The sequence below is a fragment of the Falco punctatus genome (assembly GCF_963210335.1).
Source record: "Falco punctatus genome assembly, chromosome: 11".
Classification (NCBI taxonomy): domain Eukaryota; kingdom Metazoa; phylum Chordata; class Aves; order Falconiformes; family Falconidae; genus Falco; species Falco punctatus.
This window is the reverse complement of record NC_137591.1, coordinates 5,190,245-5,213,155: the sequence shown is the minus strand read 5'-3', so window position 1 is coordinate 5,213,155 and position 22,911 is coordinate 5,190,245. Positions and strand designations below refer to the sequence as shown.

The following is a 22,911-nucleotide window of genomic DNA, read 5'->3' as shown; positions in this document are numbered from 1 at the left end:
AGCACAGGCACAGCAGGTGAGGCCAGCTAAAGGAGTTTCATCAGCTGTGTCAGACATTTCATACAGCAATCATGACAACAAAGAAATGTTGTTCATCTCAGCCTGTTGACAGCTATTTCCCAAATAGGAGAGAGGCTCTGTCCATCAGACAATTTGTTTATCGTGAACATTTATGGGAGATGACCAGTACTGCTGGTTGAACTGTGCCAAGCAGTGCCCTACTGAATAAAACCCCCTAAATACTACTGCACCAGGAACCTGCCTTCTGTGAGCACACGCAGTCTACAAAACCAGCACATTTGTGCCTCCTGCTCATCGTCAAAACACACTATAAACGTTTGAAGGAACAGACACATCCAAGTGCTACATGAGACACTGTGATTTTGCCCTTGTTGGAAGGGCATTTGTTTGTTTATTAAAAGAACAGTTATTGCTGGTATCTTAACTGTTGGGGTTTTTTAAATATAAAGCTTGTTTCCTATCAAGTGTCCTAGATTTTATTTCAGTCAAGTCTGACACACTCAAGCAAAAAAACTTACTTCAATTAAGAATTTTGCCTTAGTATGGACCACTGCTTTCAGTCCTCAATTACTTAAAGCTATGAAACTGCAGCTCAGGAGCATTTTACAAAGCTTATGAAACGATAAAAGAGGGAGAAGAAACACCTTGACCAAAACAGTGCTCTTAAAGATTCTTACAACACCAAAAGCCTCCAGTTCAAGGGACCCATTGTGCTGTCAGCCTAGGAAGGCAGCCTTTCCTTCTAAAATATCTCCCAGCACCCCCAAATTTTCATTTAGCTAATAGTGCTTTCCACGGTATTTTAATGTGCTCATGCATGGCTGTCGATTGTCTCAGCCTTGCTGAGATTGCTTGAGGGAGAGCTACTGACATCTGATACCAAGGACAATTTCTGGAGCAAGGAAGATTGTTTTTTTTCCCTGAGGAGCTACATTACTTCCAGGAACGAGTTGGGTTTGTAGGCTTAAAAAGCAGCATGCCAATTCTGCTGACATGGGACAGCACGTGAAGCTAACTTGTACATACTCGCGGTTCCCCAGGGTTAGATCCCCGCTTGGGAAGTAACATACATGTGATTTGCCCTTGTTCAGTGACTGCTCTGACTCCAGGAGACTGTTGTAATATTATTTATGCTTCTTAGTCATCAAAGCTTTTTTTAATCCAGCTTAGGTGTGACATCTTGGGGCCAAGTGAATAGTGGGGTGGAAAAAAACCACACCTGCACTCTGCAGCAGGTCTTATCTTCTGCAATTCAGGCTTGATTTGAGTGTGCAGTCAGATGGAATGAGCTCATTCAGTATCTCAAAGATCAAGGACTTGGTAAATCCCAAATGTGAACATGTGACCACTTTGAATAAGGATGGCTGCCTCCCTGTGCACCAAGCACAGCTACATCTTCATTTGAACTCTGCTCACATACTAAACTCCATCCAGATTTAGCTTCTATTTTCCATTTTGCCACAGGTAGAAAGTTGGCTCTCGCACACATTGCTGAGGAAGTCACAGACATTAAAAAAAGGGACCTGATTTCGACTATGTCCATTATGCAAATGCAATTAAGGTACATTATCTTCATTTGGTTTAAAACCTTTAAAACACCTTGAGCAACAAGCCTAATTATACTTTCTTCGTCATGTCTTGAGTTGCAAACACTCCTTGCTTTAGTGTATTAAAAAAAAAAAAAAAAAAAAAAAAAAAGACTAACAAACAAGCAGAAAACCTTGCCATCAATATTTCTCAGATAAACAGTAATAATCTTTTATGCTTATTTTGCCCATTTATCCCAAGGAAATGCTTTACATAGTGGGAAGCCAAGATCATTTTACCTACCTTTGGGATGGAATGTCGCAACAGTTTAAGCACACAGCAACACCACACAACATTTTAGGATCAGACATGAAGAACAATACTAACTCTAATTGAAATTACTGAGGGAATTAAGGCATGCAGAATATAATTACTCATACTGGATTTTGGCCAGTGCAAAGTGGAGTACAAGCCAGGACATGAAGTCCAGCCACCTAGTTCCTGCCAGAAGTGCCATGAGATCTTTAGTGAACACAAGTGGCAAAGCCTATGATGGCCTTTTTAAAGAGAAAATAGCCACTGAACAAGCTCCAATTTTAATGTGGCTCTAGTGCTGAATAAATAAAGAAAAATCTTGCATCATCTACTAAACACAAACAACATTCTCATAAAAATACAAGCTAAGTACTGATCTGGCAAACTTCAGCGTATTTAAGAACTACGCACCAAGCATTATACCAAATTCCAGACAAAGTGTAATGAACCTCTTTAATCAAACCTCCCTGGGCCTCAAGAACATCAACATGATTCTTTATCGTGGAAATAAATCTGTTCTACTGATCTCAAACGTCTCTTCAGCCCTGTAGACAGAAACGCATTAGGGAAAGCAGCAAAGCCCCAACACCTGTGACTGTCCTGCAGTCAGGCACCCCTAGAGCACACGCCATTCCCTCAGAAGTAAAGCCACTGTCTCTCCTCTTCTCTGTCGCACGTCACCATGGCGTGTAAATGGATGTCCTCCGAGCAGCTCCCTTCCCGCTGTGTTTTCTGATGGAGCACGGCACTCCCTTATCCAAGCAGCCCGTTCACTTTGGGGCAGGTACCCGCATCGGTGGCAAGCAGAGAAACTACTGGAGGAGTAAAAGGAATCGAGGGGAGACACTGGAGCTGTACAGCTGGGACCCAGCACAGAGTCCCGTCTTTGGCACTTCCAGCACAGTTTATTGTAATCCTTGCACCAGCAACACCCAACAATCAATCAGCCCGCTCTGGTTTTAAATAGCCAGCTCAAAGTAAGAGACACAATTTTATAACAGACATAACATTTGTCTAGTTTTGTAGGTGTCCTTGGGATCTAAATCTAAAAAAGAGTGCTAAGCATTATTGTTATTAAGGCAACAAAACATGCCCTAGCAGCAGACACAAAGGAGGGATTCTCAAAGCACAGAAAAGCATTAAAATAAGGTCACATTCCTTAGAGTCCCATGGGATCTGAAATACAGATGCTCTGAGTAGCTAGCAACTAATTAGTTGCAAGCAACTAATACATTGCGCACTGCTAACATACAGATACACAAAATATCCTCATGTACACAGACAGGGTTTGATTGCATTTTTAAATATTTCATCTTGCAGGCCCATTATCATAAGGGAACTGATACATAAAATTGCAGAATTCTTAATTATGCCGTGTTTTCTTCAACTCATTTCCATTTTGACCATGAAACTCTGTACAGCCTTAACACAATTCATCAGTTATAGTAAAATGAAATTCAATGACGGTGGGGAATTTCATGCAAGAATAAAATTCCTGGCTGAATTCTTTGCTATGAAGGATTAAAACCAGAAGTATTAAAAGTATTTAATAAAATAACAGACCAGCAGGTAATTTTTGCTAATTAATTTATATCTCATCAAACTTCTATTTTGCCTTCTCCCCTATTCCACCTTCCTCCATGTGAAAATATTACCTGCACGTAGGTGGAAGTGAGCCCAGCATAGCGTGTGGCGTGCCGGTCTGGCACAGCCCTGGCTGACGAAGCCGCGATGCCCAGGGCAACTCGGTTCAGGGATGCCCCGAGCCAGCGTGGGCCGTGACTTGACCTGTGCCACAGAACACCCCTTGCCAGAAGGACCCACTAGTTTGGCTTTCATTTGCGATGAAAACTATGCCATACGGGCAACTGTTGGACAAGACAGCTTTAGAAACTGCAGATAGCAGCCCCCTTAAAATCTTGCAGTTAAAAATTGATACGAAATACAACTGTATAAGCAGAACAACCGAGATTTTTCCTGAGACCCCACTGCCAGGAAAGGGCAGCCATGCTTCTCCTCCCCAGCCAGCATTCCCACGTGCACGACAGCTCTAACTTTCCCCCTAAGCCCTCTCATTTCTTTTCCCCCTCCTCTGTGCCTACCCTTCTCACACCTCCTTTTTTCATGCCTCTTTACCCACCATTCTGCTATGCCTGAGACAATTTCCATTGCCTTGTGTCCTTCCCCAGTGGCCTTGTTATCTTCTTCCCATCCTCCTCCTCAAGACTCGCTGTGTTCAGCCAGCCTTCCACTGAGAATCTGCACTTTGCACCCAGAAAAAGTGGATAACATTTACAAAAGGATATAAATAACTCCTGTGCTAAAGCTTTACTGGCTTTCGATGGGATTTCAGATCCCCATGGTTTTGTCTTCTTTTTATTTTTTTTTGTCTCCCCGCTTTTTTTTCCTCCTTACATCATGATTTTTTAATGGTACTGCTGTGGAATCACATCCCTAGTATGGGATCAGCTATACATACGCTTATATTGACACAGTGGAGTTCCACATAGGACAAGATATAAGCTGTGACTCTAAATGCTATATATGTCAAGTTGCATAGCTGATCCACAGTCGAAGTTGCTGTAACACAGAAAATACAAGGATATAGGAGAAACTTGGGGGTTTTCCTCCCAAACCAGTGTTAAAAATAATATCCAGTACTACTACATCAGGGTAGGAAATGGATATATTACCTAGTGTTAACTGAAAAAGTTCATGGAAAACATTGCTTATGTTTTTTATTAAATACCGTTTGTGCCGATAATGATTTTCTATTTTCATATTAATCTATGTCAAAAAGAAAAGATTAAATCCCTCAATAAAGCTGACAAAAACCTCAAGTGCATTTCTTTAAAAACACCACAAAAATCTATGTTTGTAACATAGACATAGTTCCTGCCTTCGCCCCCCCAAACACTTTTTTAAAGTTATCACCATCCTTCGGTCCTTGAGAAGGGGAGTCACTCTCTCAACATTCAGAAATCTTTCCTGGTTTTTATTTATCCCTCCTCTGTGCTTCAGCTTCACTTCCCCAAGAAACCTTTACCAACACAGGTGTCTGGGACAAACCCCACACACTACGCGAAGAAGAAACAATGTGAGTACTGTACAGCTTCACCTAAAATTGAAACCTGCCTCTACATTTCACAGCCTTCAACACCTGTAGCATTAATAACACAGCAGCTAACCCAGGTGGAATGAACATGAAAGAGAGAAGAACTATTTGGCAATTTAGAAAATTACAGGATCTTTTTTTCTTTTTTATGTGTGGGGTATTTTAAGAGAACTGAAATTGTTCAATCACAACAGAAAGTGACCTCTTTCAGGTGTGTAATTTTCTGAAAACCCCTAAAAAAATAGGCTTTTCTCTTCACAGAAAGCAGTTATCCCATAATTGGCATGCAGACATGGAATCCATATTTGCCAGCAACAGAAGTTTTCTCAAATAAATTTGGTATGTCAGGTGCAACCAGGAATCTGTTGGATGATTATTATTTATCCGTTTAGTGCTGACAGAGTGCTGTGCCCAGTATCTGCACAGAAACAGCCTTCTACGGAAAAAAAATTCCTTTAGAGAAGGGCCAAAACTGGGAACCAAAATATCCAACATCCCCTCCTAGGGTTGCCTCAAGACATTTATTCTCAGTCTTTAAATACGGAACTCTCTGCTTTCGTCTCTTAGTTATTTGTAATATGAAACTGGTAATATTTAACACATGTAAGAGCAGAGACACTTGAAATATAATGCATTCATTTTGACCTTCAGCTGGAACAAACTATAGAACACCAACAAATTAATATTCTTTGCTGTACCCTTGTGTTTTCTGCTCATGAGTAGTCTGCTCATGTGCTTTATATAGAATTTAAGTTTGTTCATAGAAAAAAGGCAATAATGGAGAAAATCAGAGATTCACTTAATAAAACTTACTTTGATGTCACTAAATTTTCCTTCCATTAACCTTTCAACTGCCATGGACATTCTACCTATACGCATTCATTTGTCCGGCAAAGTGGAAAATTGCTGGCAGGCTAAGATCTAAAAAGAAACCATCAGATGAGATAAAAAGAGAAGATTTATGAAAATCTGCTTCATAGCTCCATGCACTAGAGCACTATAAACTGAAAACTTAGCAAATTAGAGTGTTATTTATGGCTTTCAACTTCCTTATCAGCAAAAGCCATCATATCTGTAGAGTTAAAATCCTTGGAAACAAAAGTTCACAGATCATGCCCAGCATCAGAGATGACCATGTGAGGCACAGCACACTCGAAACAGAGTTGAAAATGTGCTGCTTTTCTTTTAATCTGATGCCTGTTATTGGTGGTAAAAAATACAAAATGATGGAGACACAAAAAGACAAAGAGACTATAATGCTCTTCGTGAGATTTAGAGCTGGATCTAGCTTTGCCCAACAACATTTGCTTTACTCTTCAGGTACTGCTCAACCTCTGTAGCCCTCAGTCCTGGGAGCTGGAGTGCTGTGCCCTGTGGGACGTCTCGCCTGCAATGTAATGACTCCAATCTCAGCTCCACATTAGTCAGGAATTTTACTGTCAGCTCCACCGGCCATGCTCCAAGCACAGATTCATGCACAGCCCTAAAAAGCTGGGGAGCTGGTATTTTGGTTCAAGCTACAACCAAATGCAGTTGTTTACTAATACCACCCAATAAATCAAAGTTATACCTGCACCCTCAACTCTGCCTCTATGAATCAGTGTGATGCAACTGTAAACACTGTCTGCAGCTTCATTTTTTCCTAGGGGAGATGGTGCAGTCATCAATGTGCTTGGCTTTTCAAGCTTGTTGCCTTCTCCGCTCAGCAGGCTGCCCTTTAACATGCTCCATCTGGCAGATCGGTGGTGACACCCTTCCCCCCCTACACGCTGGTGGGCTTGTGACGGCAGGCTTTGGGATGCCCTTCCTCCCATCGCTTGCCTCGAGCCAGCAGAAGAACAGCCTGCTACTCCCTATTAATTTTCCAGTGGGGAAAAACATCTTGGGGCTCCCTTCTGAGCGTATTCTGCTGCTCGGAAGCTGGCTTCTGCCTCACACAAAATTAACTGTGCCTCCATAGGGTTTTTAAACGAGCTTCAACACAGGGTTTTCTCTAGATGCCTCAGACCTGCTAACCTTCCAAAAAAACTTCCCAATTCTTTCCAGGCAAAGGAGACAATCTACCATGGGTGGGGATGGACACACACAATTAATCCATCTCATCTGCTACACCTGCAACCCTACCAGCCCATCATTCTGTTCGGATTTTTTTCTCCTTTCCAAATGTTCTCCAGATTAAAAATAGGTTTACTTCCTGTACCAGCCACATCCATCTCCCATTTCTCCTTCTCAGCGCATGTATCTAGGGTATATCGGGTTTGCATGTTAGAGTTCATTGGCTTCATTTGCTCGTTTTCCATTAAGTAAGCAATACTGCATCATTCATCATTTTAGTATTCAGGCTCTTTATGATCCTTCTCTAATAGTAAAGTATCTCCCATTTTAGTGAAGAGACATCAAATCATGCAAAGTTTTACTGAACAAAAATGCAATGATGAACTGAACCAGCAGTTCACAATGTCATAGTCCAAATCCTCACTAGCGCGCCCAGCCTTATCACACTCACAATAGAATTGCTTGAACATGGGCATGGAAAGGCATCTAAACAGGTAACAACAAGTCACCACAAATCTCTGGGACACATTACAGAATGAAGGGCAACCCCAGTGTGAGTTTCATACTTCTCGCCCGCAGCTGACAGCTAGCACCTTCTCAAAATTACTCAAGGGGGAAGAGTTGGAAGTTTGCTCCAATTCTTTCTTCAGCCATAATAAAAAACTTTGGAAAATGGTCAAGAGCTGTGACAGGGTAGAAATAAAAGACATTTTGTAAGGTCAATCTTCACCTTAGAGTGTTTGAAAGTGCAGGCAGCCCCACAAAATCTCTTGTTCACTATCATGAAGGCAGCATTGGCAATTTTTAAGGGCAATGGGTTTGCTACTAAAAGCACTGAAGTTTTGAAGAACTGGCTATTCAATATTTGGATTCAGAAAGCTGTTTCTGATATGAACTGCCCCAGTGGTAACTAATGAAAAAAAAAAATAAAGCCTTTAGCCTTCAGCCTGTCAAAGAGACAGCCGTGACCTTAATTTGCCACAGAGATCTTTGATGAGTATGAAAGTATTTCCCTCAAATATCTTAGAAGGACAGCATACTGCCTAATGAGCTAGAGGTCTCAAACCCACAGGCACCACGGTAATTACAAAGGGGTATTTAATTATCTAACCCTGGCATCTAAAGAATTAACAAACCTTGATAATGAAAGGAAAGCAGAGAGGAAAGAACTCATCGCCTAAGCCACAAAACACTGGGAAAATCACTATAGAGACAGATTTCAATAGATTCATATCTGGTATTTCGACAAGCTTACTGTGTACTAAAATGCCAGATGTTCACACATTATGCTTGTTATTACTGTTAACAGCATTAATTGGGACAGAGAGGAAGTTAATCCAATTTAATTCAGGAAACTAAGTAGAGAAATAAATAAGAAAACAAATGGAAGTCTGTAACACAGACAGATACCCAATATTTTGGCAATCTGTACACTTCATACACTATTGGCACAGTCCTTCCAGAAGTGGCCAAACTAGACATGTTCCTCTCGAGGAACTATTTCCTTTACATTTGTTCACCACATAGAATAGCAAAATAAATAAAATAAAACAAATTGATGTTTGGGGCCCTGCATGGTGTCTTCTCACAGCTCTGGCAACAATGGAGCTTCGTGCATACCTCGCATTGCTTTACTTGTGTTATTTGTTTCCTTTGCAGAGTAAGTTTTGCCTTCTCGATGGCAGAAAGCCACGGGTTACTTGAATTTCAGCGCTCCATCAAAAATGAAAGGCACCATTACATGTAGACTCTGTCTCCTTGCAAATGTATGCAAATGCATGTGTATAACAAAGCAATTTACATCTGCCCAAAGCCTCAAAGTGAGTGTATTTTCTTTGATCAAAGCTTAAAATGGGATTTATCTGTAGGGCATAAAAACAATGTTTGCCTTAAAGAAAACAGCAGTGGCTTTAGATCGCTGCAATGAGGCTGTTCTGTTCATTGTGGCATTGCTGTTCGTAATGCTGCTAAGGTTGCGTGAGCATTTCCCTCATAATCCTCTGTATCCAGAAGCTTACAGCTTGCCAGTGAAACGTCTCTCCAACTTACACTTAGCGTCTAAGACATTAATCTATCAGCTAGCCTTTTATTCCCTCCCCAAATTATTTTTTTAAAAAACCCCAACCCATGTATTTATTTCTAAATTATATTTTATTATTAGCATTCACCGCAATTTTTGTAAGAAGCAAGCTGAATTATCTTAAGATGTTTTAAACCAAGGCCAAACAAAGCTAAGTTTTATCTGGCAGACACTTGTTTAAAAATAAAGGCCAGTAAACGTATAACGTACGTAGAAGAAGGTGACTGTGATGGATTATTTGGTTCATTAAACAGCTGCTGCCCTCAAAAAATCCCAGCAGTGCAAATATTAAGTAGCCTGCAGAATTTTTCCTTTAAATTTTCAATAGAGATATAGCTAATGGTAAGTGAATAATTTGAAGATACCCAGAAATCGGTGATGGTTTGATAACTGGCATGGAGATTCCCAAAGAGATTCTCTCATCTGCCACAACAGGGAAACCTTCCGCAATGTGCAAGGAATTGAAAAAACCTGCAACATCAGTGAATTCATCCTACCAACAGAAGTCCAGACACACTTCTCAGATGTTTTTCAGCTGACAAATACTTTGGAAAACATGGGCTATTCTGTCCTAGGGGGTTCTGCAAGCCAGCTGGGAGGAGAGTTAAGTTTTAACAAGAAGTCATGCAAGTAAGTCCATTAATGAACTTTTCATTCTGTTACTGAAAATAAACTAAAGGATGTTTCCAGGTGTAAGCTGTTAATTGAAGTTGCTGAGAGCAGCTCTAAAGCCAAGTGGAAAAAAAACCCCACATTTAATATTTTTATACTGCATATTACCCAAACAGAAACAGAAGACTCTTATCCTAAGAGGTATTCAGTGTTTGTTAGCTGTTTCTTTTTATCTTCAGCACTGAACATTTATTTCATTCACCATAAGCATCACAACATGAGCAGTGACATTCCTCACTGGGACAGAACCCAGGTAAACCTCCTGCCCACCAACAATTATAACCCAAGGGCAGAATTTTGTCCTATAAATATGAATCTGTTCATTATCATTTCTATCATCATCTGCATTTTGCATATTAAGGATGTTATAAACACGGAGTTTCAGCTATTGCTTAGTTAACTCTATGCAGCTGTTTCCCATGCACAGGAAAAGACTGCTCACAGGCAGGAAACAGTAATTGCATATTCATAAGTATCTCAACACACAATTAATTGCTGAGTGGTGAAAAAGCAGTAATGAAGAGATTTCTTCTTTAACACTGAATGAAATACATATTAAGCACACACTGTGCATGTTACATCACCAACAACTATACTTGGCTTCACACCTGCCACAAACTCATCATTGGATTAGAAATCCAAAAGCTTTAATTGCTTAATAAAAAAGAGATAGTGTGTTCTCCTTCATTTACTACTTCTGCAGTCACATTAGATCTTGAACTAACTCATAATAAGCAGAGATAAGTGTCGGAGTTTCTTTTTTTGATGTTGCCTTGAAGCACTGGCAAAGTGCGCAGTAATAGGCTGCAACATTATCATATTGCTTCCCACTTAGGCACTCAAGTAACTTTGCTGTAACCCAGTAAAGACAAGTCTTCTGATGGCTTTGACACTTCCATTTTCACTTTCTCATTTTGATGCTTCTTATTAAATTAACTGTACTCTGTAACTGTAAAATTATTGCCAGCAACAGAGCCAAGGAAAATTACTCCATTTTTGTATTGACCTTATAAAGCCATGTAATTGGCATGCAATTGTCAGGCCAGATCATCTTCTCTCGGATCAAAAATTAGGTCCAAATATGTGAAACCACAGTTCCTTTCCTTCCAGTCTTATTTGGTCCACGTACCAGCTATCTCAGGTTTTCATAGGTAGGTTTCCTGCGAAGTTTAACAACCTACATGAATACACTGTCCAGCATCAGTATCTTGACATTAGTTTCCAAATGCCCAAATACTTTGTTATACTTAGGATCTAGTTTTAATCTTAATACAGCTAGAAAATGTATTTGTATTTAATTTATATTGGTCCTAAATTAATGCATACAAGGAAAGATGTTAGCATCAAGATTTAGTACTTTTTAACCTTGAAGGTATGCCATATAATAGGTATTGATTTTATCTTTTTTATTACACAGAAAAAATAATAAAATATGTCTGCTGGTGAACTGTTATACGACAGAATAAATGGTTAGCAGTGTATGTTATAAAATAGCACGGTGACACCACGTATGTTTGCTTTAAAAGCTTATTATAAAAATCAATGATGATATACATCTCGGTTAGGCTCATTTTTTCTAATTAAAGAGACAGTGTCAAAAAGAGGTTTTCAGTAGTTCAAGCTGTAATTCTTATTTCTCTTCATCATCTGTAATATTTTCTCTTACTGAGGAGGCCTTGCAAATAATATATACAATTTTGTTCATTTCCACTCAGAAAAAATTCTGTACGAGGCACTGAAGTTCTTTTATGTACCATCATTGTAACGTGCAATGGTTCAGATTAAATCCTCTGGTTTTCTTAAGCAGACTCTAAGGGTGAAAATCTGATCACCTTCAAGTCAGAGAAAAATTTCCATTCACCCCAACAGAGACAGATTTTACACCCTGGAGGTATGAAAGCTGCTTCTCTCTCCTCCAAGAATGCAAGGAGAAACCAAGGGGAATAACTCAGTTGAAAGCAACATAAAAGAAAGCTGGCAGGATCTCCTCTCCAAAGGGATCCCTCCCAGCAAGACAGAAAAGAGAAATACCTTAGGAGAAATGCAGTGCGCTTCCCTGTGTTTCCCTCTGAAAGTGCACAGAGGCAGAGTCATAGTACAGATTTAATTTTTACCTGAAGTGATTAAGGTGTTCTGCAAGGCTTTAGAAGCTTGCCCTGGCACTCTAACATGGTTCATCTCAGACTCACAAATCACCCCTGTGGTGCAGCTGTATCTGTTGCTCCTTCCTCAGCGTACCGCAGCAGTTCTGGGATCCAGCTTTTAGAGACAGGGTTCATTTATATCCCTGTTGGTAGTTAAACAGGTACGTAACTTCTATAAAAAGCCCTTCCTGTACCTTAAATATCCTTGAAACATTTTTTGTTGGTAGTTGCCCCTTTTAGGCTGATTGGTCTTCAATCAAAATGAAATATATCAAAACTATTTTGTTATTCACCCAGAAAATTCACTTTCAGGCACAATCATCTTTCTTTCCTGAATTCCACGTAATTTGTTATCCTGTTTCTATTATTGAACTACCTGTAGATGAATGCTGTATTTCAAGGCAGAAAAAGAGTCTTTGCACAGAGGGAATATTACCTCTCTGGCTCCCAGACAAAAGTTCATTGGCATTTCTTGAATCTATTTTAAATTGCAAGCTTGGATATTCATAATGTCCCACTCATTAAAGATCTCTGCATAAAAGTGATTATCAGACATGTACCCTCAGCAAACGTGTGGATGGTACTAAATTAAGGGGAGGGGTCAAGGTAAAGGGCAGAGCTTCAATCCAGAGGGGCTTTGATAAACTTGAAGATGGAGTTGACAGAAACCTCATCATCTTCGATGAAGAGAAATGCAAAGTTTAGCAGCTGCCACAGACTAATCCCATTGAGCACAGCCTGGGAATCACCTGGGTGAATGTGAGCTTTGCTGAAAAACAACTGGAGGTTTCAGTGGGCAGCAAATCGAATAGAAACCAACAGTGGACACCCACCACAGGTCAGGAAAACCGCAAGGTGGGCTACGTTAGGAGTTTGGGGAGTTATTACTCCCCTCTGCTTGGCACTGGTGAGGCCACACCTGGAATATTGTGGTCACTTTTGGACCTCCGCATTCAGGGGTGATGGTTGGAGGCTGTCAAAGATCCGTGAAACTGTTACCAAGATGGGTCAGCAAGTTACAAACCAGATCTGCATGGAGAGCCACCCAAGGGAGCCACAAGTGTTTGTCTGCATGGATCTAGCAGCAGCTACAGCTACTGTAAAACCTAACATGAAGATAACAGCCAAATTCTCATTGGTGTTGGCAGACAACACAACACAGGGGCAACAGCCACAAAGCCAGGCAGGAAGGTTCAGGCTGGTCATCTGAGAAAGCGGCATGGGCACACATTACACAAGGGGCTGCGAAATCTCCGTCCTCAAAGGATTTCAAGACTTGGCTTAACCAGGTCATGGCTGACCTGGCTAGTGTTTGTGATCACCCCACCTCAAGCAGGAGGTCTGACTCAAAACCTTCAGACTTCCTTTCCAACCAGCACTTGCATGATCTGAAGATCACGTTTGTATGGTGTCCTCTGTAACTCCCCTCTGTTCATACTTTTTACCGCGTATCACTTCTGCTGAGCTTTCAGGTGGCGTGATGCAAACTACTACTTCTAGAGAAACAAAGGTGAAGCCATGTCCAAGTCTCCTGCCCACATTTCTAACCTGTCCCCACCTGTCCTATAATTTTCTTTCTCATTGAGAAAGGCATTTTAAACTTTCCTTCTTTTTTAACTCTCTTCCTTTTCAATTTGTTGCTATGCAAGCCACAAAATGCAAATAAACGCCTGCAACAGAACAGTACCCTCTCTTACAAGTTAATTCATTTCTGTATTAAGACACAGCCCTCCTCCTTTTGAGAAACAGCAGCCAACACAGCCAGTATGCAGTCAGATGCCTCACGGCCTTTTTAGTGCCTTTAGTTTCCCCTAAGCTTCTGAAAAGGAAAGTGGATCCCAATCAAGGGAACTGGAGAGAAAAGTCAAATACAATTCTCTATTGCCTCAGACTGCCTTAGCCCTCCTGGGACTTTGGTATCAGGCAAGGAAGGCAGGAGCTTAAGAAGCCTTCCTTTTTCATCTAGCTTCCACTATCCTGTCTCCCCGTACGCTTTAGATATCAGTCTCACAATACAGATAACTAGAGTAGCCTAAACAGACCTCTCAGATATATTTGGGTCTGTGGAGAGATCCAAATAGAAAAAAAGAAAGTGCTGTCTCAATTGTCTTAAGATACTTTTACAAGCACTTAAACAACAGACCATACATTTCATACTGCTCTCAGGTTACTGTATGGGTTGCACTCAGGAAGCTCTTACAATAGACTAGCTAAACGGTATTATACCCACATATTAGTACTCTTTTGAGAGTATAAATATGGACTTTATAAAGGCAGTAAGTTCTCAGACATCATTTTAAAATATCAGGTCTTACCATAGCAGTATTTTACCATTTTTTGGACAGAAGTGTACCTCATGGGATACACAGAAACATCTAGCAAAAAGTGTAAAGGTATTTGTTTTACAACCAGAGATACACGAAATCTGTCTTTCTATCCTTGGCTCAACTACTTGATTTAACCTTAGCTAGCACCACAGTGTCAGCTCATAACCCATTTCCCCTTACTCATCTCCTAAATCTGAATGTTCTTGAGGCAAAATTCCCAAGTGTCGAGGGTTTGGAGAGTCTCAGGAACGAGAAGTGCTGTCATTAGGACTACACGCCATGTTTCAGAGCATATTTTGTACATTTTGAGAGCTTATTTCCCCCTCCTGCTCTTAAATCTTGGTTGAGAAAAGATTGTGACCAGGAATGATAAAGTATGTGAACTAAGGGGATTGTAGTGTCCTTAAAAGAAGAAAGAGGAAAAAAATGGCATGGCATTCTTTGCAATGGTTATCATCAACAGCCATCCTTTGTGCTTGAGCACTCGCTAAAGCATAAAGTAACTGCAATACATCCCATCTCTATTGATTCAGAAAAGAAAGGTAATTGATTCACCCTTAGGATTTCCTTTAAAAGACACTGGGTAAGAATTCTCTCTCCTATATCATATCACAAAACACAGTAAACAAAGCTACTTGAGATTTGTATACTGTCATCCATCACTGGAATCCCCAAGCTCTTTTCAAGTATAATTGAGAGCAGACAACTATATCTTTGGGGTCCTTGCAGGATCTCTCCCCCTCTTTCAGGGTAAAACTCTCCACTTGTAGTATTTGGGAGAGGGTTGGCTTGGAGAGAAGGAGGCTTTGTTGTTTTGCTGATTGACTTGAGCTCAAAGCTTAGAAAGATACAGCAAAATGATCAAAGTGAGCACTGAAGACTAAATAACATGAGGTAAGCCCCTTTCCCCCACTCCCCCCACCACAGTTTCTATTTGCATGCTTCATTTCAGTACATTAAAACTACTGCAAAAACAATTATGCCAAAGGGCTGAGGCATATGCTGTATGCATTGAGCCCTAGGTTACACAAAGATTCTAACTCAGCAAATGCAGATCCAGTGCTACCATAATTTATACGAAAGACTTGATTTTTGAACCTCCTGGATTCTCCTTTGTGAATTCTCCTTTGCTATGGATTTGCATCTTTTTAATGCATCTTGGCATATAACCTACAAATTCGGCCTTATCTTTGAAATGCTTGTCAATTCCCCTGCTATATATTACAAAACTTCAATCATGTGATGGGGATGCCTTGTTTCTAGCCACTGGCACTTGTAGCTACTTATAAAACCTATTAGACACTTGGACACAAAACTCTGGTAACATTAGAAAATTTGACCTGATGGAGTGAAACTTTATCTAATGTGGACAAAGAATAAGGAGAAAACTGCAATTCTAGTCTATAGCCTCCAAAAATGTTTTGTTAGAGATTTTACTGTATGGTTGTAGCGGTAACAAACCATGAGAACCAAAGCCAGTAGCTCCAGGCTTAAATGTCTTCCCATAGTAAAAATAGAAATCTCAAAGTTATTCTGTGCAGGACAGCAACTGATAGCCAAGAAACTGCCTTCCATAATTAACGTGCTGGTTTTCTAGATGAGCCTCTTCACTGAAATATTTTTACTTTGAATTTCTGACAAGTTAAAAAAAGAAGAAGGGCTGAGCGCACAGACTGGCAGATTGCCTGAACGTACTTAGAATCATTAACTGATCTCACATTGTCACCTGCTGCCACCTTCCCACAGGGGAACAGATGTCCCGAAACAAACAGTGCCACTAGTGGGGGAACATGAAAGTCAGGTGAGATGCAAAGGGCAGCTCAGAGCTACCATCTCTCAGGGGACCAGAGCGTGACCACACACCACTTCTGAAAGATACCCTATCCGAGGAGAGAGAGAGAACTGTAAAGTTGGGTATCCCACAGCCCATTAGACCTTGTGGATGTGAAAACAGGGAAATGCTGTCCCAGACTTGCCTCCAGGTGTAGCTACAGCTGAGTGATGGGTGAGGAACATCGGTGCACCAGCCACTTTTCTTTATGCGAACTGTCTGGGAACAATTTATGAGTACCTTGACTTTATCACAGCAGACACTGAACATTACCTGAGATCAGCCACTAAAGACTCTCTGAATACTTCCTAGTCTGTGACATGTTTCCAAGTATTTGATTGTCTAAGATACCCAGGTAGATTTGGGAAAATGTAAGTTACACAGTATATCTGTTCCTTGACTGGAAAAGACAACCTCAGAGGTAGATTTCTAGGGTGAATAGTCACAATTTCCCATCCAAAATGTTCCTTCTGGAAACATTTTTCAGTCCTCCTTTCTCAATGCTAACTGCAAACAGAAAACCTACTGGCTAGTACATTTATAGCTAATGAATGTAAAAAGAAAATAAACAACTGAAGCTGATTAACTGTCTTATTCAAAATAACATTTCTGCACGCTTACACATCCCTGGGAACCAAACCAAACCCAGGCAGAGCAGCTGCCTTCGGAAGGCACACCTATGACTGATTTCAGCCGCTAAGCATGGGCACAGGGATTTTAACCTCTTTCAGACATCAATGCAGGAATGATGCATAGCTAAACCGCTTACCTAGCTCCATGTTTGGGTGTGTGTGAGAAACTAGTGAAAAACTGTGATTACCCTAAATATAGTATCCTCAAAACACACACAGAACAATTTCCTCCTTGCTCTTTGGACCCTGCAAGGAAGTAGGAGAAAAATCCAGGGATTTTTTGTAGAGCACTGGAACTCCTGCAAACCCTCATTAAAGGCCACAGAGAAACCATACATTTTAATGTCTCCAATGTGCTGATGCATTCCTCTCTGTTACCTGGAAATAATAAACCTACTGTGTACATTATCTGCATGTAGGCTATCCGTGGCACACTCCAGGCATGCATCTTAGTAGGCAGGGATAAAATACCCAGGGTAAAATAAGATTTTTAAACCCACATGGAAATGCTGGGTGGAGAATTGCCAGCAATTTCTATAATTCATTCTCCTGCCTTATAGATGATGCATATAATTAATGAGCAAATATATCTGCCTGTGGACCAATACCTGAAACTCCTCCTGATAGCTACAACAGGCAGGGGAACAGGCACTAAATTTGCTAGCACAAATATAAATCTGTCTTTGGTTGAGCTTAATCATACATTAGCCATTGCACAGTCTAAAGCTTGGCTCTCAACATTTTCAGACTTATCAAGAAGACAGTTGAGTCAAAGCATTAATAGCTCCTCACTGCAGAGAATACCATAAGGCATCGTAATTCACCTGACTCCGCACAGTAGAGAGCGGTAAGGGAGACACTGATGACAGTCCATGCATACCAGCATGTACACCCACAGAAAACAGCAGACTGCTTCGATGAGCAAAAATTTCATCAAAATTAAAAAAAAAAAAAAAAGAGTCTCCCTGATTTTGGCTTTTCAACGCGTACAAATGATAAAGGGGGGATGGACACTATTGTGAAAAGGGGTGTTAGGAACAGCGAAAGTCCCTGCATGTGCAGGATCCACGTACTCCAATTACCATGTGGGGACACCATGGTTTAAAGGGCAAATTTGCACCTCTGAACAAAGGCTAGTAAACACAATGAACACATCCTGCCTGGCAAACCCTTATTCTGCAAGAACAATCTGTATCTCTAATTAGGAAAAAGACTGACAAAAAATATAAAACCTTTTTTGTGTGAAAACAAAACACTTTTCCAGAATTGCTATGCTGTACATATATTTTTGCCCAGCTATTTTTCAATCTATCCTCACTGAAACTCAAACTCCAGTAAACAAACTATTAATTGTTTTTCTTAAGCTCCTAAAAAGGCTTCATGGACCCTTACTGTGAATTATAACAAGCTGTGTAAGGCATAAGGCTGTGCAAGTGCCCATCCCAGGTCCTTCCAAATGTCAGAGATCCCCATGTTTCTAGCTGCATCATCAAGAAATGCAGAGTCCACAATAATTTTTAAGAGAATGCATTTTCAATTCCATAAATAATGCATAGGAAACATACACTTTGCTTGCTACCTTGTGGGAGAGCCGTGTTTGATACATATGCACATTAAGGCTGCGGGGTCTAAGCTTGTCACCAAGGCAGCAGTCTGGGATGGATAATCAGCTCAATGTACAGAGATTAGATTCCTAACTACTTTTCTCTTAACATTAATGAGAATTACGTTGCAAAGGTCTGACTCCCAAAGATGGCTAGCCTTCCTCAAACGAGAAGCAGACACATGCCAGTGCTGTGCAAACACAGCCAGAAGGAAGCAAGACAAGAAAAACTTGAAAAAAGGGGAGTTTCGCAGAAAAATAGCTAATTGTTCCCAGGCCCGAGTGAAACACGATAATCCCTTACTCTGAATTATTTTACCTCCCAATGGAGCTGATGAAGGAAAGCAGAATTTGAATGCTTTGGAAGATTTTCTACTGCCAAATGGAATGTAAAATCAGTGACTTTGGGGTAATTTTGTCAGGTTTGAGATGCCATGGCCAGGAGCTCTCCAACTGTTCGACAAAACAGAGATTAGTTCTCAGAGCTTTTTACCTAATTTTTTTCCCCTCTTTGCAATATTACATTCTGTGTTGGGACATCTGGTCCCACTGTGGGAAGGTGATAAGAGTCTCCTCGCATGAGGCGAGGTGGTTCAGGAAACCTGCCAGCAAGAAGGTCTGCTCTCCATCGCTGCTGTCAGGGAGTTGCAGGACACGGAGTGCCACGCTTCCTCCCATCCAGAATTGCATTTGGTATGAAAAATGGCTGCATGTCACCTATTGCTCTGTGCAATTAATCACTGGCTGAAAAAGATTGGGCACTAGTTACTCTCCAAATGACACAAATACATGACTGTTTAAGTCCTTTGGACAAATAGGTCCCTTGGTTGAGAAGGGCCTTCCCGTTCATAGCCAGGTACAAATAAACACGCAAAATACACAGCTAATCTGTCACCCACAAAGTCACACGGAGCTGAAATGCACTGACAACCATTCATCTTTAAGACACCACCTCTACAGAGGGGCTTCGGTTCTGATCCCCTTTTACAGGGGATGGTGGAGCAACACAAAAAGAGGTCTGCTTCACGGGCTGCTTCTTGTTTAAACAAATAAAGGAGACCAGAGTCAGGTCCAAAATTTCTCAGCTCAATCCCCTCTGATTCTAGAGCATGACAGCTTAAATTGCTTATCATGAACTGTTAAAATGGCATTTCAAAACTAACCGGGATTGCTTTGTGACAGTCCAGAATATAAAAACCATCGCCCTGGATGGGAAATTTCCCACTCAGGTCCTGCTTTGGATGCACCCCACCGGCACTTTACATCTTCATCTGACCATACCCAAAGGTCATTATTCGGTTCCAGAGCTTTGGGTGGCATCCAACTCTTAAATTACTAGCAGTTTGATAACAAAAACAAATGCTGTCTGTTTGGCTACTAATTAGTCAACAAGGATGAAAGGAAAAGAAAATAAAGCAAAACTTCTCTTCCTGACAAGCTGTCAGAAGGATGCAAAGAGCACTAAAATAAGTTAGCTCCTCCAGAGCTCGAGACAACACAGTAGCTCGTTTCAAAGGATGATTCATACAGTCTCGCAAAGGAGCAACCCATGAGACGATAACTACCACTCTGCCAAGGAAACAAGGCACGGGAGAATCCAAAGATCCTCCTAGTCACAGCAGATCTGCTATTGGAGAGATGGTGAGAGAAGATGGAAAAGTTTGCAGCAACAGTGCTGTCCAAAACCATAGCCGTTACCAGCAAGATAACGTGATTAGCAGACAGCTTTCAGAAATTTAAGAAAACGCTGTGACTTAAAGCAGTCATGATGCGAACGGTAGCAGTTAAAGGAATTACATATCCCGCTAAGTCCACTCTGGGTAAGTCAAGTTCACAAATTTCCTAAACCTCTTCAACATACTTTCCTGAAACGTCACTGCTCCGTGCAGAAAGGAGCACAGTATGTATTACGGTCATTAAAACCAGTTCCCTGAAACAAGGCTGGAAGAAGCCATCCTTTTGCCTAGAGAGCTCAGCAGCTGAGCAGGAAAAGAAGGAATGCTGTTGGCATCTTTTCTGCTCTCCACCCTCAGCTACCATGTCCCACCGCAGCCTGCTGCTGCTCGGCGTCCAGGCAGCAGGACACGTCATGCCACTTCACATGGCACAGAGGAGGACCGAGGCCTCCACGCTACTCAGAAAATGCACAAAAATCCATGTCACAAAGCAGCAGCCATGAGGCTGGGCAGATAAAACCAGAACAGTTCAGCATGTCCCACGAAGCACAGATTACAATATTTTGCTCATGTCAGCTGACCTGCATCCTGCCCTGAGCTCCCTAGGAAGGGCCCAAAAGCTTCCCAGCCACACTGGCTGCATCCCCGCAGGCTCTCATTTGTGGGGCCATCAGTCCCCTGCACGAGAGTCTGAAAAAACATGTATGTATACACCAAAACCCAATAATACCAGAAAAGTGAATTCCAGGCACATTGCAAGGAGGCGTTCAGGGACTTGGCAGCAGAACAAGTCTGATTCAAGGTCCTGTGATAAAAGTGAAACGAGCTCACATCTCACTGCTGTACATGCAGTTTATGAGCTGACATATTATTTTACATGGTACACTCACTCCATCCCAGATGAACATAGAGCAAATAAGCCCTTGAAGGATTCCTGTGAACTGTACAAATACTGGAATCAGATATGAGCAAGACACCAGCCTTCAGAAATGCAGATTGGGAATCACACACATCTACGCAGACTAAACCCCACAGCATTTAAACGAAGCCAACATATGCGTATCTGCCACGTAGGCACATACAGGCTACCACATGACATTTTCTTCTACAAAACTATTTTCTTGGTTTGGGGCTCAAGCTCTTTAAGATTTTCCAGCTCCCCTGGCAAACCTGCAGCCTGCTTAGCAGGAGAGGAACAAGGGCCTGAGGAAAGCCCCTGAAGCTCTCAGTCAAAATTGTATATAATAGGAAGTGTGCTGCACTTTCATCTATTACCATCCTGTAAAATACATTTAGTTTGTAAAAGCTCAAATCCTCTTTTATCTTGTACAAATGGTAGAGAAAGGCCTTTGTTAATGCAGGTATTAAAACACTACAGCTGCCAATTAGACAGCAACAGGAAAAATCCAGATGAAATAAACTGTAACTGGGGCAATGAACTTCCACTGTGGTGAGGACTAGAAACAAACACCTTCTGGGAAGTCGCCTGCTGACAGACATTCAGAAGTTATTGCTGATACTCAATTTGAGAATATTCAAAGAATTTCCAATAGGAATCATCATGCACAGTTTCTTACCTGACTATCTTATGTCAATATTATTTTAATTTATACGACATACTTTGTAGTAAATTCTATTCTGAAACCAAAACTGATGTAACATATAACTGCTGCCTTTGGGAGAACAAAGGTAACGATTTCTTACCAAAACATCATTTTTATATGACGTTTCATAAGCAGCCAAATGCACAGCCAGAAAACTAGAACTGCTGAATTTCCATCATTTTGGAGAACTTAAGTAGAGACTATTTTGAAGTTAATATAATATTGACTTTCCAGCACTGATGATTGAACTGTTATGATGTAGTAAACGATCCACTGTTAGTAATTCACCTTTCTCCTATACCTTTAATTTTTAAAGATACCCAAAGTTAAACAATGTGTGGTTGCTGAAACACGGACTGGGACTGATAAAGCTTGTGTTATGTTCCTGACTGCGACCTTAAATCTTTGGGCCAAGCATTACAATAGAAACATTTCCCAGTTGATATCAAAACTAAAGCATATACATCATTACACCTTAGAGCAGCTTGATTTCATAACACAGGTACTCTCCATTTGAATTTTAATGAAGGTATACCTTGACCTAGATATTTTCTATTTTTTAAATTCACTAGTTTACTTATTAAAAAAAAACAAACAACAGTAGTCTTCAAAATGTGGTTCAAGTCTTCCATTGATCTCAGGTTTGTGGACCCAGCTGCACCACTCATCTCTGCAGATCCTTATGTTTTTGATGAATAATAAGTATTTTACATTCCAATACTATGCTGAAGAGGTTTTTTTCTTCTGAGACAGTGTTTCTGGCAAATTAATAATTCAGTGATGTTTTCGTGGTGGTTCTTTCACCTTTATTTATTGCCCTGACTGGAAGAGACAAAATTTCCCTTTTGAAAAGGAAGACTAAGAACATACCATTTAGAACAGCTGTCTCAAAAAAAAAAAAAAAAGGTGTTTTTCAAGTTCCACTGCAAAATTTCTCCTTTAAATTACCTTTAGCTCTTCTGGTAATGTCTGCACTATTTAGGGCTTATATGTTTAAAAGTAATGATAATGGTAGAAAATGTGAGGATCTCAGGTAAATAAGGTTTTAAAAAATATTACACAAGCGTAATAAAAACCTATTAATTCGTATTTTGTATTTACTTTTATTTATGTGTTTTCCTAATTTCAAAGAGGCAAGAAGTTGCTGCACCGTGGCTCCAGGACAGTTCAGGATATTGGCAGCAAAGTTACAAACCTATATTAAGGGGTAATCCGTATAATCTCCAAACCTACATTAGCACAAGACACTTCAGCACACACCTGACAGCCCACGAAATAGTCTGCTGTATCAGCACAATAAACCCTTTTT

At 40.7% G+C, this 22,911-nt stretch overlaps 1 protein-coding gene across 6 annotated transcripts in view; it reads right to left on the bottom strand.

Annotated features, from left to right (window-relative positions):
* DAB1 (DAB adaptor protein 1) overlaps positions 1-22,911 on the bottom strand; it is a 566,655-nt gene that overhangs the window by 386,871 nt on the left and 156,873 nt on the right. The window lies entirely within an intron of this gene.